This window comes from Tympanuchus pallidicinctus, unplaced genomic scaffold (genome assembly GCF_026119805.1).
Source record: "Tympanuchus pallidicinctus isolate F22 unplaced genomic scaffold, pur_lepc_1.0 scaffold22, whole genome shotgun sequence".
NCBI lineage: Eukaryota > Metazoa > Chordata > Aves > Galliformes > Phasianidae > Tympanuchus > Tympanuchus pallidicinctus.
The window spans coordinates 3,074,445-3,087,406 of NW_026294739.1; the positions used below are offsets into that span (position 1 = coordinate 3,074,445).

Sequence of the window (12,962 nt, forward strand, 5' to 3'; positions counted from 1 at the left end):
TGAACACCGCGGGTTCGCACCGCGCCTCCCGCATCCCCAGCTCCGCGTTAGTCGGGCAGCGAACGTCGGCCCTTGCCGGAGCGTTGCACGTCGGCCCGGAGAGCGTCGCGCTGTGCCGTGTCTCCTCCGCGACCCGCTGGCGATGCTCTCGGTTGGTATCGCTGCGGCTTGGAGCAGCGCGCCCCGCGGTTCGCGTGCCGTCCGGAGCCGGGGTGACCGCGCTCAGCGCAAGGCGACGGCAGCGATGGACGAGCTGCGTGCATCTCGGATACGGGGAGTGCTGTGAGGTGTCCGCGGCTCGGAGAGAGCCCTGTGTGCGGCTGCTGCTTCGCCTACCCATCCCGTCCCTGGCGAGTCGGCGGCTGGCGTAGCTCCGCTGGCAGCGGGTTGGTGATGCCCCAGAGCCGTTCCCGCAGCCCCCGGTTACCTCTCCCGTTCTTTGGCTCGGGGCGCGCCTTTGCTGCCCGCGTCCTTCGGTTTCCACCGCTTCTGCCCGGTGCTGCGTGGGGCGAGCGCTCCCCCGCAGGGCTGTTCCTGCTGCTGTGCCCGGGGCTGAACCAGGGACGTATCTCCAGAGATGTTGCAAGTCCTGGATTTCTGCGCTACCCAGAGCCATCCCTTTTCTTTTTTACTTCTTCTGCTTTTTAATTTGCACAATCTGGAAAAGAAAACCCAGTGGAAAGGAAGAACCTGGGCGCTGGCACGAGGAGCGTACTCAGATCCACCAGCCTGAAGGGAGAGCGTTTTGTTAAGTCATGGGAACGGGCCCTCGCCCGCAGATGCCTGCGCTGCTTTTTTTGACTAATTGCTGGTATCACTGACTCATTATTCCTTGTCTCGGTCGCCTTCCTGTTTCCCGCGTGCTTCGAGGCTTGGGGACGTAGGCGAGGGGAGGATGAAGTTTCGGCGTCCCTGGGCGGTCCTCTGCTGCTTCCCGCAGCAAACCCATCGCACTGGCACCACACCTGCAGCTGAATTCCATCTTGTTTCTCCTCCTTAAGGTGAAGGTCTTCATTTATATATTTTTTTTTTCCCCTGCCTTAATCAAGGCTTTGAATTTCAATTTCCCCGAACGCAGCGCAGCCTGCTGAAAGTTGAATAACTTACGAGGCTCTGGTGGCCTGTGAGAGAAGAAAACAAGCGCCAGCAGCGATGGAGAGATCAGAAGAGCACTGCTGGAGAGGGAAAGCTTGTGAACAGGCTGCCATCGCCGATATTTCTGGGCTGCTGGAGATGCTCTTGGAGCAGCTAACGCAGAGAGGAGCCCTGGAGGAGCTGTTGGAAGGCAGGCACGGGGCGCAGGCTGCGCTTCTGTTTCGTTCTCTCCTCAGTTGCTGCCTGGCTGAAGGCAGGAGCCCAGGCTCACGGGATGCCTCTGGAGGATGCTGCAGCACTCTGCTTCTTCTGAACACAGCAGCACGGCAGTCGCTTAATCGCAGAGCTGAGTAAATAGCTGGGAGGGGGCGGGGGAGTGCTTTCCCCCAAATATTCATTAGGATCTGAAAGCGCATTTCCATTTGACCTTGCTCGCTTTCTGCAAACGCTCGAGCCCTCGAGCTTGGCACGCATGAATGCTCGTGCAGGGTGAGTTGTGTTCGCTAGCAGTGGTGTGGAGCAGCATGTCCTGGGCTGCAGGAAACCCAGAGTCGGTGTGGTGGGGCTGCTGTGGGTCTTTTGTGCTATGAGAGCTGGTGGCTCCCAGCCACGGCTTGCTGCTGGGGCATCTCTTGTCACCGTGTATCTTCCAGCAAGTCCGCGTAGTGAGAAATGGTGAGAAAAATGAGATGGTGTGTCTGTAAGAGCCAAAGACCCCGTGCTTTGTATTAAAATGTATTCAACGGAGATTAACTCGTTCTGCTTAATATTTATTACTGTTTCATTTCGCTGGACGTTGAGACTCGCAGAGCTTTGATGAACGGCCTGAACGATACTGCAGTTTCCCTGTAGCCAATTGAAGTATCCCCGTACTCTTTGCTGAAAAAGCTCATTTGTAATTTCCTATGTAATTGCCCTCCTGGTTGTCTGCTGAGGGAATAGCACCGCCCCAGAACGCTGCACAGAACCTGGCCACCCGCCCCCCTTCTCACCACCGGTGCCTGGTAGTAGATGGGTTCCTGCTCTCCCTTTGAGTATCCAGCTCCTGGGTGCTGCATGGGCAGCAGTCACAGAGCCGTACCACCGAGCATCCCTGGGCCAGGTCCAGAGGGAAAGCGCCAGCCTGCTGACAGCGAGCATCGTCCCTCCTATGAATAATTGAAGAGCCTCCCTGTTGAATATTTAATTACAATAATATTTGGTTAACGGAGATTGTTGGTCTCCTTTTGTGCAACTGAGAGTTGCTGTGAGAAAACAACCCATTAAAAAAAAAAAAAAGCAAAAAAAAAAGCTGTTGTCTATGATCATTGATTTTAATCTTTTAACTGATCAGTTACTTGGTCGAAATTAGTAAATTAGCTCGGCTCTATTAAGGCTCGTTGGTAATTAATCTCGATGTTTCTAAATAACTGTGCTTTTGCTCACTAATCCTGCAGCCTGGTGTGACCTAATTGCCATGACTGTGATCTGTTTGAAACAAGTTGCTCTGGGTCAGAGGAGATGGTGGTTCGTAAGGGGACCAGGAGAGAGGCTTTGATTGGGTACTGGGAGAAGTTCTGCATGGAGAGGGTAGTCAAACATTGGGATGGACTGACTGGGGGAGTGGAGTCCCCATCCCTGGAGGAATTTGTGGTATGTGAACGTGGTGCTGGGAGGTGTTGTTGAGTGATGGGACTCAGGAGGACTGGTTCATAGTTGGATTTGGTGATCTCGAAGGGCTTTTCTGATCTTGGTGGTTTATGGCTATGGGGATCTGAGGCTGCTGATCTAGACCACAGCCTCAAGGGGAAGAACTGGATTTAGGGCTGCTGCTTTTGGGGATTGCCTCTGACATCCCCACATCCCTTTGGTAGGAGACAGCAGCAAGCTTTGTCCATCCAGAAGAGTGGTTTTGGATAACAGTTGTAATTTGCTCGTATTCCTTAGTAATCAGGTGGATTCCTTTCAAGGCCTTTGCAAAGTGGGGAAGGGGGTGGGGGAAAGCACCAAAGTATTAAGGTTTTTAATTGATTTACTTATATATTTTGATTTGGAAATAACGGCGCTGAGTAATTAAGGGCTCGGAAGGCCTCAGGTATGTGCTTGTTAGCGCAGCGAGAGAGGCATTTAATATCTGGGGAGGCATCCAGGCAGCATCGCCAGCATTCAGAGCTGATTAAGCTGTAATTTATGTTGCAGCAAGGTAAAGTGGTTGCTGGGAACAGGCAAGAGGCTGTGGAAATCCTTGTTTTTAGGCCATTTCCTCTCGTGTGAGCGGGGGCTTTGTCACCCAGTATAGGATTATTGTCCAGAATATGGAGTCCTGCTCTTCTCTCAGCCACACCGCCACCATCCCAGACACCCAGGTTTTGGTTACTCAGATCCCAGTCCCTTTGCTTTGAGGTTTTGGTTTCTGTGCCCAAGCTCTATTTTGATTAATTTTCCTCTGCCTGTGAGGAACATCCAGTTGGAGCCCCACTGTGTCTCTTCAGCACTTGGGCCTTTACCCACAGGCCATGCCCCTCTGCTAGGAACACATATTGGGTCTGCCCCTTCCTGCTGGTGCAGAGCCATCTGCTTCCCTCAGGGACTGATGTTTTACAGAGGCTTTCTTTTGTTTTTTCATCTCTTTTTTTGTTCTACAGTCAGCTGCAAGGCTTTGACTCGAACCCCGTGCAAGGCCTGGCTGGGGGGGGGGGGGGGCTGCACTGACTTCTTGCCATCCCCCTGAGAGTCCTGTTAATTTGGGGATAATTGCTTTTGGCTTGAAAGACGGTCGGTCATTCACCGTGGAGGAGCTGGATGGGTGCAAATTGCATCTTCCAGTGGAAAAATAGGAGTCCAGAGAAAGACAGGTTGAAAAGGGAACGCTGCGTTTGAGGTGTGCGGGGAAAGGGATCGAATGCGAGGCTGCTGGTGTTTTGTGTTTGGGCCAGGTGAGAGGCTGAACCTTCTGGAAAAGCTGAATATTTAGGAAGGCCTGCTTGTGTCTGAAGAAGGGACTTTAACCCCAGGGACCCAGAGGCGTCCATCGGGGTCGTGGGCTTCTGATTCCATTGGCTTCACAGGACCTGAGCTTCTCCAATCTGGAAGATTCCCTGAATCCACCTGGAGTGTCTTTAGGAGCCGGAGATCAGGAGAACTTGAAGCAACGGCTTCAATTTTATAAATCTTCTGAAATGGGAGGATGTGATGGAAATCAGGCATGTGGACGGAGGAGCAATGGGATATTTCCAGAGAACTCCTTGAGGCTTCAGCTGTGGTTTTAATTTGAAACAAATGTGTTGGAAATGAACAAAACTTAGCTTTTCAAGATTAGCAGAACAGCTGGCTGCGTTGCCAGAAGTGCAGTGTTTTCAAGCAGCACAAGGCCTCTGTGCAGCAGCTCAGAGGAGCCCTGACCATGGCTGTGTGGCTGCTCAGCCCCTCCATTAATTATTTTTGAAGCGATGAGAGTCTTTGCATCCTCTTTTCATTGCTGGAGATCATGGGTTGCGAAGGAGCCTGGGACTACAGAGCATCACCATCTCCTGAGCAAAGCTCTGCATGCCTGTGGTGAAGCTGCCCGTAAGCTTTGTGCTGGTGGGTAAGCTCAGCGGGGAGGTTTAGGTTGGATGTTAGGATGAATTCCTTCATGGAAGGGGTGATTAGGCATTGAAATGGGCTGCTCAGGGAGGTGGTGGAGTCCCCATGCCTGGGGGTATCTAAGAGATGTGTGCACATGGTTTAGTGGTGGGATTCTTTAGGTCTGGTTGATGGTGGACTTGGTGATCCTGAAAGTCTTCTGACCTGTGGCTTTTGCTGTCCGAGCCTTTACACCATGCAGTGAAGTTGCTGGCTCAGATCTAACTCTACTAAAATCCTCAGGCTTTTGGTGGAGGAGCTGTGGTGTGCAATGAGCTGGCTTTTGCCATGCCATGTGGTAGGCACAGCCTTCTGTGTCCAGGAGTAGATTGTCTGCTCCTGTAAGCCTGGAGATGCAGGCTCTGGCCATGGTAGGCACTGGCTGGTGGGATCTGCAAGGTCACCAGCTAGTTGTATTCTATCACTGTCTAAAAATTGGCTTTTATTATTCCTCCCTACACCACACTTGTGTTATTACCGAGGCGGGAGGCTGCTGCACTGAACGGCCAGCTCTCTAGCATGCTGGAGGCTACAAAAAGATGCTCATTAACTTCAATAGCCTTCAACGGAGGCTGGAGGAAAAGGGCTGCTTTGAGGAGGCTGCTGCTGCGGGCACCCTCCTGCTCTGCCTTTGTGAGCCCTGTCTGGTGTGGAGGAGCAGCGTGCCAGGGCTGGGCTGCATGCACAAGGCTGGCCAGTCCCTGGTCCTTCTAATAGGGATGGGAAACTTGTGCTTTTACATCTGTCTGCTCGTCAAAGCAGCTGCTCCAAACGTCTTACATCCCCATGGGATGCATCCTTGATCCTGCATCAAAGCAGCAGACGGGTTGGCGGGGCTTTGGTGCTTCCTGGTAGGGAGCAGCTTCTGTGCCACAGTGAGTCTGTCTGTATTCAGGCACGGAGACACTGTGATGGAGTGCAGGGATCCTCGCTGTGCTGCACCAGCAGCCCCAAAACTGGGGTGGGTGTGCTCCAGGTGCTGATGGTGAGCTGTTCTCAAAGCATGACCAAAGCTTTCGTCCTAGGGAGGATGCAAGCAGTGATGCTGCTGTGAAATGTGAAAAGAGTGAGAGTACTTTAATGTTTTTGTTGGTTTTTTTTTTTCATTTAAAATTCTTTATTAACTAGAAGTCTTACAGTGGCAGGGAGAAGTCCCTTCCCATGCCAGCATCTCTGATGACTGCACAGCGAATGAAACGGGGACCTCCTCTACCAGGCTGGCTTGGTTGCTTCCAAACACAGCTTGAATCTACAGCCTGGTGGATTTTGGAGGTAGTTTGCTGCAAGGGCATGCTTTTATTTATTTATTTAAAATCTTGAAATGTTCGAGGGAGGCTGTGATGCCTCAGAAACACTTTAAGTATTCCTAATAGGTTATCTTGAAAGCTTCCATAAGTCTTGAATGAATCAAAGTGCAAATGTTTATAATGCAACACCCACGCAGACGAGGAGACACATTTTATGAAGGCAAGAGAGTCAGAAAACAATAAAACATCTTTTATGAAGTTGGTGAGAAACTTATAAACTAGGTGAAGTTTTACAGCATATGAAGTTGATAGGAGTTGTGAACTTGAATTCCTCGGCTGGTTCTCACGTCTTGCTCTTTATTACCCTGGATACCATCTCCTGTTTTTAATAGTTCACTTCATCAGGGTGAGCATGGTTTTGTCTTCCTAAATGAGTCTGACAGTCAGATTTTCACCTGTCCCAAAGTCCTCAGTCGTTCACCAAAGAGGTTTCCTCGGGATGCAGCCCAAGGACCAGCAACTCTGCTGGTGCCTGTTTGGTGTCCCCATCTCTAGTGGGCATCATCCTGCTGGGGAGAGAGTGCCTGGAATCCTCCATGGGGATGGGGATCTGGCTGCACTTATCCCTCGTTAGGAAATAATGTGATTGCTGATGTCAAATGTTGTAACTAATCGCCAGATTATTCCCTCTAAGATGGGAAAGTAATTAGAGATGTTTTTTAAAATAAGCTTCCCACCCTTGGATCTGCTGGGATTAATGTCTGTGGGTGTGTAAATATTTAGTTTCCAATGACTTCTTTTATTTTCTCCCTCCTTTTAGCAGTGATGATAAGCAATTGAAATGAGACAGCAGTAACGCTTAGACTCTCTCTACAACATCCCAAATATAATTGAAAATTAAAGATGACCCAGAAAAGGAGAAGAAATTGGGCTGCTTCTGGTGTGATGCACAAAGCAAGCTTACGATCTTTCAGAGTTGGTTTTGTCCTGTGGTTGCTGATGTACCACAGTGCTCCTGGAGTGGTGCCTGGTTGGAACTTCAGCCTGGTGTGAGTGCTGGCTTGCCGTGCTCCCTGCTCGCCTCCACCCATGGGGCTCTTCTGACACCTATGGGACTCAGGCTGTTTGCAGCGAGGTGTTCTCATGTCTGGATTCCAAACGCTGTTTTGTTCTGCAACTTTTTTTTTCAGTGTTTGCTGCGCTGTTGTAAAGGTGGGAAGGCGGGTGGAAGGAAGATGAAATCAGAAGCAAAATACGGAGTTAGGCGCAAAAGCTGTTTTAATCGAGTGCCCCGTGGAGCTGCAGGTTAAAGGGATGGCTGTAGCTCATGGTGCACACAGCTCTTAGCAGCTGAAATCCTGGGAGTTGCCCAGGGCCCTTCCTTCAGCCAGTAGGGGGATCAGAATTCACCTTTCTCATAGGTTTGGGTAAAAACTAAGTGAAATGCCAGCCCTGCTGCTGCACCAGCAAGCTGCCCGCAATGCGTAGGGTGGGTGTGCATGCACTGCCTGTTGCTCAGGTGAATTCCTCAGCACCTGTGGGGCTTTGGTCTTGCACCGTGCCATGCTCGCAGGGTTTCCAGGATGGTGTGTGTGCCTCGGTGCTCCCTCTGACAAGGGTTCTTTATTGCAGCAGCAGCAACCTGGGGCTGTTGCTTGGCTGCCTGGGCCTTTCCTTAGCGATTGCTGCTGTCATTAGTAACTTTGGTCTTTTTGTTTCTTTGCCTGTGCTCTGGAAAGCCTTCAGGGGTTGTTTAAGAGGAAAGGGGCTGGGGAGCATGTAGCTTTTTGTGTTATTATTATTATATATTATTATAATTAAAACATATTTTTAGCAGCTGAAACCCAAGCCCGTCTGGGTATTTATACAGCAAGATGTTTTGGATGAGGAATAGGCCAAGACAGTCACGTGGCCGGGGCCAACGTGAAACAAAAGAATCCATTTATTATCCAGGCAGGAAATTTGTTCTTCTGGATGCTGTAGCTGCAGACATAATGATTTCATTTCCTTTGGTTCGCCCAGATTAATGGCTTGCGCTCTTTTGTTTGCGTGCCTGTGTTATTTCTGTAGCGCGGTTCCCCCCAGCCTGTGCCTGCACGTGTGAGTGCTGTGCCCCCTATCCTCTGTCTGTCTAAGGGTTTGCAGGGCTCCTTGGGGTGCAGGGTGTGGGACAGGAGCTCACTGAGGCTCCTGGTGCCGTGGGACCCATCTGCGTGGTGAGCCCACAGCAGGTCTGCCTCGAGGGCTGAGCTGTTGGGTTGGAAATGGTGGTTCTTCCCAAATGGTGGCAAATGGAGGTTTTTGTAGGGAGTGCAAGTGGTGGGAAGAGCTTGTATGGTCACCTTACGGAGCACGTCCTCTCCTTGACCCGTGTTTATGGGTGTGCTCTTGGAAGCCTCCAGCTTGGCGCACCCAAAGTATCGGAAAGAGCTGCATTTCCGCTCCTCGGGGGCCAGGATGAGGTGTGGGGACACAGTCATGGTTCACTCTGGTGGGGATCTGTGCCATTGCTGGGTCCTGTGGAGCATCTCTTGCCCGTTGGTCCCAGCAGGGAGCTGCTGGTGCTGCTGCAGGCTCTGTCAGAGCCACGGGCTGCTTTTTGACACGGACACAGCAAGATTAGCGGCAGCTTTAATTGCTCCCTCTTGCTTTTTGAGTGTTTGCCTTTTGAAAGCAGTGTGACAGGCAAACAATGCTTCCGCATTGTTAACACTCCAGCAGTCTTCATGGGGGCTTGGCACAGAGCTTTTCATTTACTGTTGGAAGTGCAGTTGCAACGCTCCTCTGGATTTATCCGGGGTGACCCAGTGGGTTTTGCACACTAGTGTGCGTGGAGCTGGAGTTGGGTGTTTAATTGGCAAAGGCTCGGGGGGCATCCCACTGCCTTTGTGCCCAGCTCTTCCTTCATCCTCCCTTTGGTGTTTGTGTTATCTGCTGTAAATAGGGGTGGAGAGAAGCAGTTCTGCCCTCCTAGAGGAGGTTTCCCCCACGGATAGCCTTGAGGTTTCACAGGGCTGCCATGGGCACATATGGGCCTGGGCCTCTTCAGGGTTGCCCAGGTGACAGCATCTATGAGGATGTGACAGCTCCATCATGCAGACGGTGATGAACAGTAATGAGGCCCAGAGCACAATGTGCACTTACAGTGATTTATTTCAGCAAGGAAACCACAATCAGGGAGGATGGGTCAGTGTCATCAGCAGGAGAGGTGGTATGGAGATGAGCTTATGGGCAAATTTATCATCAGCTCACACTGCTTTAAAAATGAGCAGAGGCAGCGTTGCATAGAACAGAATCGTACCATGCCAGTTCCCTTGCCAAGTCCTGGTGGGATTTCAGCCCAAGTGGTGACAGTGTCCCTGTGACACGGGCAGGGGCTGCTTCCTTCTCCCCCTGCATAGGGAAGCCCTGTGGAGACAGCACCTGCACCTTGCCTTGGGGTGACCCCTCTGCAGCATCCTCTCTGTGCCCTGGAGTTGGTGTGGGACAGGCTGAGAGGTCCCCGGGGGACACCAGTTTGAGAGAATTTGGGTTTGGGTTTTCTTGCCCTCTGGTGCTGGCTTGGAAAGCTGTGTGTGGAAGCTCTGCTTTGCAGTCACACTGCTTCCTGCAGAAATGTTTGGGCCGGGAGTGATAGCCATGCAGAAGGAAAGGGGAGTGTCCCAGCAAGGGAAATGGTGGTGGTGGTGGTGGGGGGGGGAAATACCCATCCTCAGCACGCTTTGGCCTGGCTCCCGGTGCGCAGATGGCTCTCCTGCCTGCTCTGCTCCAGCCTTTTCTCAGCATGTGCTCCTGCAGGCGGCTGGGCTGGGGGCCGGAGTGTGCACAGCCGGCTGGGAGCCAAGTGCATCTCCTTCGGTCTCTTCCTCCTCATCCTTCTCTGCTCCTCAGGTCAGAAGCACATGCAGCACAATGCCTGGCACCGGCAGCATTGCGTGAGCCTTGCTTTTGAAGTCTGTTTCCCTCCTGTTGGAATATATGTGGGTTTGATTGCAATGTGCTGATGGCTCTTCAGGTTTGTTTTTTTTTTCCATTTATGTTGTGAGTCCCCCTGAGATGAATGCTCCCTCTGCCCCTGTGCTGCTCTTCCACTGTGCTCTTACAGAGAGATAGGTGAGTGCTGGCCATGTCCCGTGTTGGTCATGGAGCTGGCACTTTCCCATAGCCTGCTATCCTGCAAGCCCCCCTAACTGCAGAGGTGTTGGGTGAGCATTTACCTTTCCACCCAGGCCCTCTGCCCCTCCAAGAGCTGTTAATGCCCCTCCCAGCCCCACGGCACAAAGCAGTGCAGCACTGACAGTCATCTGGAAATGTTGGCTGATGTGTTGGGTTATTTACCGTGTAGAGCAGCTGTCACACACGTGTACCTAGAGACTGCTCAGAGTAATAGTAACATGTTTGGGAAAGGTTGTGGGATGGTGGTGGAGTGCAGACACTGTTTTGAGCAGATCCAAAAGATTTGATGGGGGGAAAAAAAGGAAAAGCTGCAGAAATGTAGCTTTTAAGTAGGTTCTCTGCCCACCCTGGGGTGTGGTGAGCAGGAGGAAGGAGAAGCAAATACTTGGTGTAGGATTTACCCCCTCTGCTGACCTCAGGCTGGTGTTAATTTGGTGTGTCTGCCAAGAAAGCTGAGGTCCTGGCTGCATCCTTGTTTTGCAGGAATTGGGATGGGTGAAGGGAGGTCGCTTGGTAGCTTGCAGTCAACAACCCACACTTGTTTGCTGTTTGAGCAGCTCACCGTGTTTGTTGCTCTCGCAGAATCCTTTGGCTTTTTGAAATAAGATCTGGTAAATAGGTGCAGAATGGGTCTGGTGTATTGGTTCAATGAAGCTCATCGCAGCTGTGTCCCTGTGCTCGTGGCCATTGGGACTGTCTTCAGAGGCAAGTGCTGTGGCATCCTAGGATGCTGTGCCGGGGAATCACCCTGCAGTCCCTTGAGTGTGGACAGCATGTCCTTTTAATTTGTGCTAACATGCGTAATAATGGGTGCTGTTAATGTCTATGACTGTTCTGTCTTTTCAGCTGTCTGGCTCTGCATTTGTAGGATAGCACTTCCAAGGGAATCCCGGTTGTTCAGGAGGATGCATCCACCAGACCCATTAGGCTCCCTTGCTTCCCTCCACGCTGCCTGGAGCACCAAGTTCGTCGCTTCTGGGGAGCAGAAAACACAGGCTTGTTGGGTCTGGGATCAAAGTGCTGTGATTGCTGTGTGAGGGTTCAGAAAGCACTCCATCAGCCCTGTGCAAGGAGAAGATGGAGAGGCTGCAGGCTGTGTATTCCAAGTGCTGCATCCCCGGTGCATCGTGCTTTGCCTGCAGCTACCCACTGCTGTTAATCAGATTGCAGCAGCCCCTGTTGCTGATTTATCGTCTCAAACCAGTGAAAAGCAGCGGCTTGATCACTACCCCATGAGAGCCCAGCAAAAGCTTTGGGCAGAGCAATCAGTGAGGTCGGTGTGGGGGAGCCCCGTGGCAATTGACTCGTCCTTGCCTCCTGCAGGATGCTGTGCTCCCACTTGGGCACGAGTGATCTGGGTGCTGGGTTGCTCTGGGGCTGTGCATGCCCCAGCCAGCTGGTCTGCACTCAGGAACCCCAGTGATGTGCGTGAAGCTGCTGCACCCAGCTCCTGGTGTGGCAAGGGGCTGGTGCCCTCTGGCTCCTGGCTGTTGGCTGTATCCTCTTGGGATGATGCTAGTGTGCATGGAGAAGGGATTTGGGCTTAGCACTGCCTTGGCATGGAGCCCTCCAGAGGCAGGGCCATGCGTTCCGTGGAGCTGTGCTGGAAGCTGGCTTGTTTCTCATGGGACATCTGCTGCAACACTCCCTCAGAGTTTCAACCTCCACCATCTGTGTGCAGAAAAATTCATCCTGCAAGCCAGCCCCTCCATGTCACTGAGCTGTATCTTGCACTGGGGGGTGCTGCTTCACACAGCCTTTGGGAGCCCCTGTCCATCCTGGGACAGCTGAGTTCCTCTTCCATGCCTTCTGGAAAAGGAAACAAGCGGCTGCCAAGCTCGACATATGGTGATTTTTTTGGGGCAGACTGGTAGAGTTCAGTGATGCTTGTTGGCAGCTCAGCCTCGAGAAAGCAAAGATGACAATTTAAATGCATAGTGACATTGTTCTGGAAGATGTCTTCCTGAAAGATAGCCTTGTCATTTTACAGTGTTGAATTGTTCCCCTGGTGCTAGTGGTGGAAAAGCTGAGCTCTTGGGATGCCTGGATCTATCCTGGTGCCCGCGGTATTCACCAAAGCGCTGCGTCAGCCTGTGGAGCCTCTTGGGTTGCAAAACACATCTGATTACCTACAAGTACTTCCATGAGGTCTTATGGTGTGAGCTACATTCTGTTCATCTGCAACCTGGGTGTGACTGTGGGCTGTGTGGTACTGGAAACCTGCTTCATCATCGTGGGAACATCTGAGCTGTGTACGTCTGGATCACACTGATTTGGCTGTAACGTGCTGTTTTGAGGCCTCCCGTGGCCTCTGATGTCTTGTGTGAGCTCAGTGGATTAAAACTTGTTCCCAAATTTCATAAAATAGGTTTATAATTTGGAAAACAAGGTATTGAAGGTACTATCTTCTTTCTCTTATCTTTGTTATTTGATTTGGTCCCCTTTGTCTTTTTTCGCCGTGATGTGTGCCTTTTTCTGTAATTTTCTGCCGCTTCCTTCCCCCTCTCTTATCTCTCCCTCTGCAGTTCTCTCCCTGATTCTCTCTGTTCCTCACTCCCTCTCCCTCCCCTGTGCAATCTATTTGCAGGCAAGTTGTCTCTTTGATTTACTGTATCTCTCCTCGGTGGGATTATGATGAATGGTTTGTAGGGCCGTGGCTGAGCTGGCCTGGCACTGCATGTTTGCACAGGGTCAAACACCTTTGGAGTGGGAAAATCACGTGAAGGTACGTGGGGAACCTCAGTACTGCCAGCCCCACTGCTTCTGCCCCACTGATCCTTGGGCAGAGGGGGGCAATTGGGACGGGTGGGTGGGTGGGTGATGGAGTTCAAGGTCCAGTAG

At 51.7% G+C, this 12,962-nt stretch overlaps 1 protein-coding gene across 1 annotated transcript in view; it reads left to right on the plus strand.

The window, feature by feature from the left end:
- Positions 1 to 12,962, plus strand: part of EPHB1 (EPH receptor B1) — a 42,454-nt gene that overhangs the window by 296 nt on the left and 29,196 nt on the right. The window lies entirely within an intron of this gene.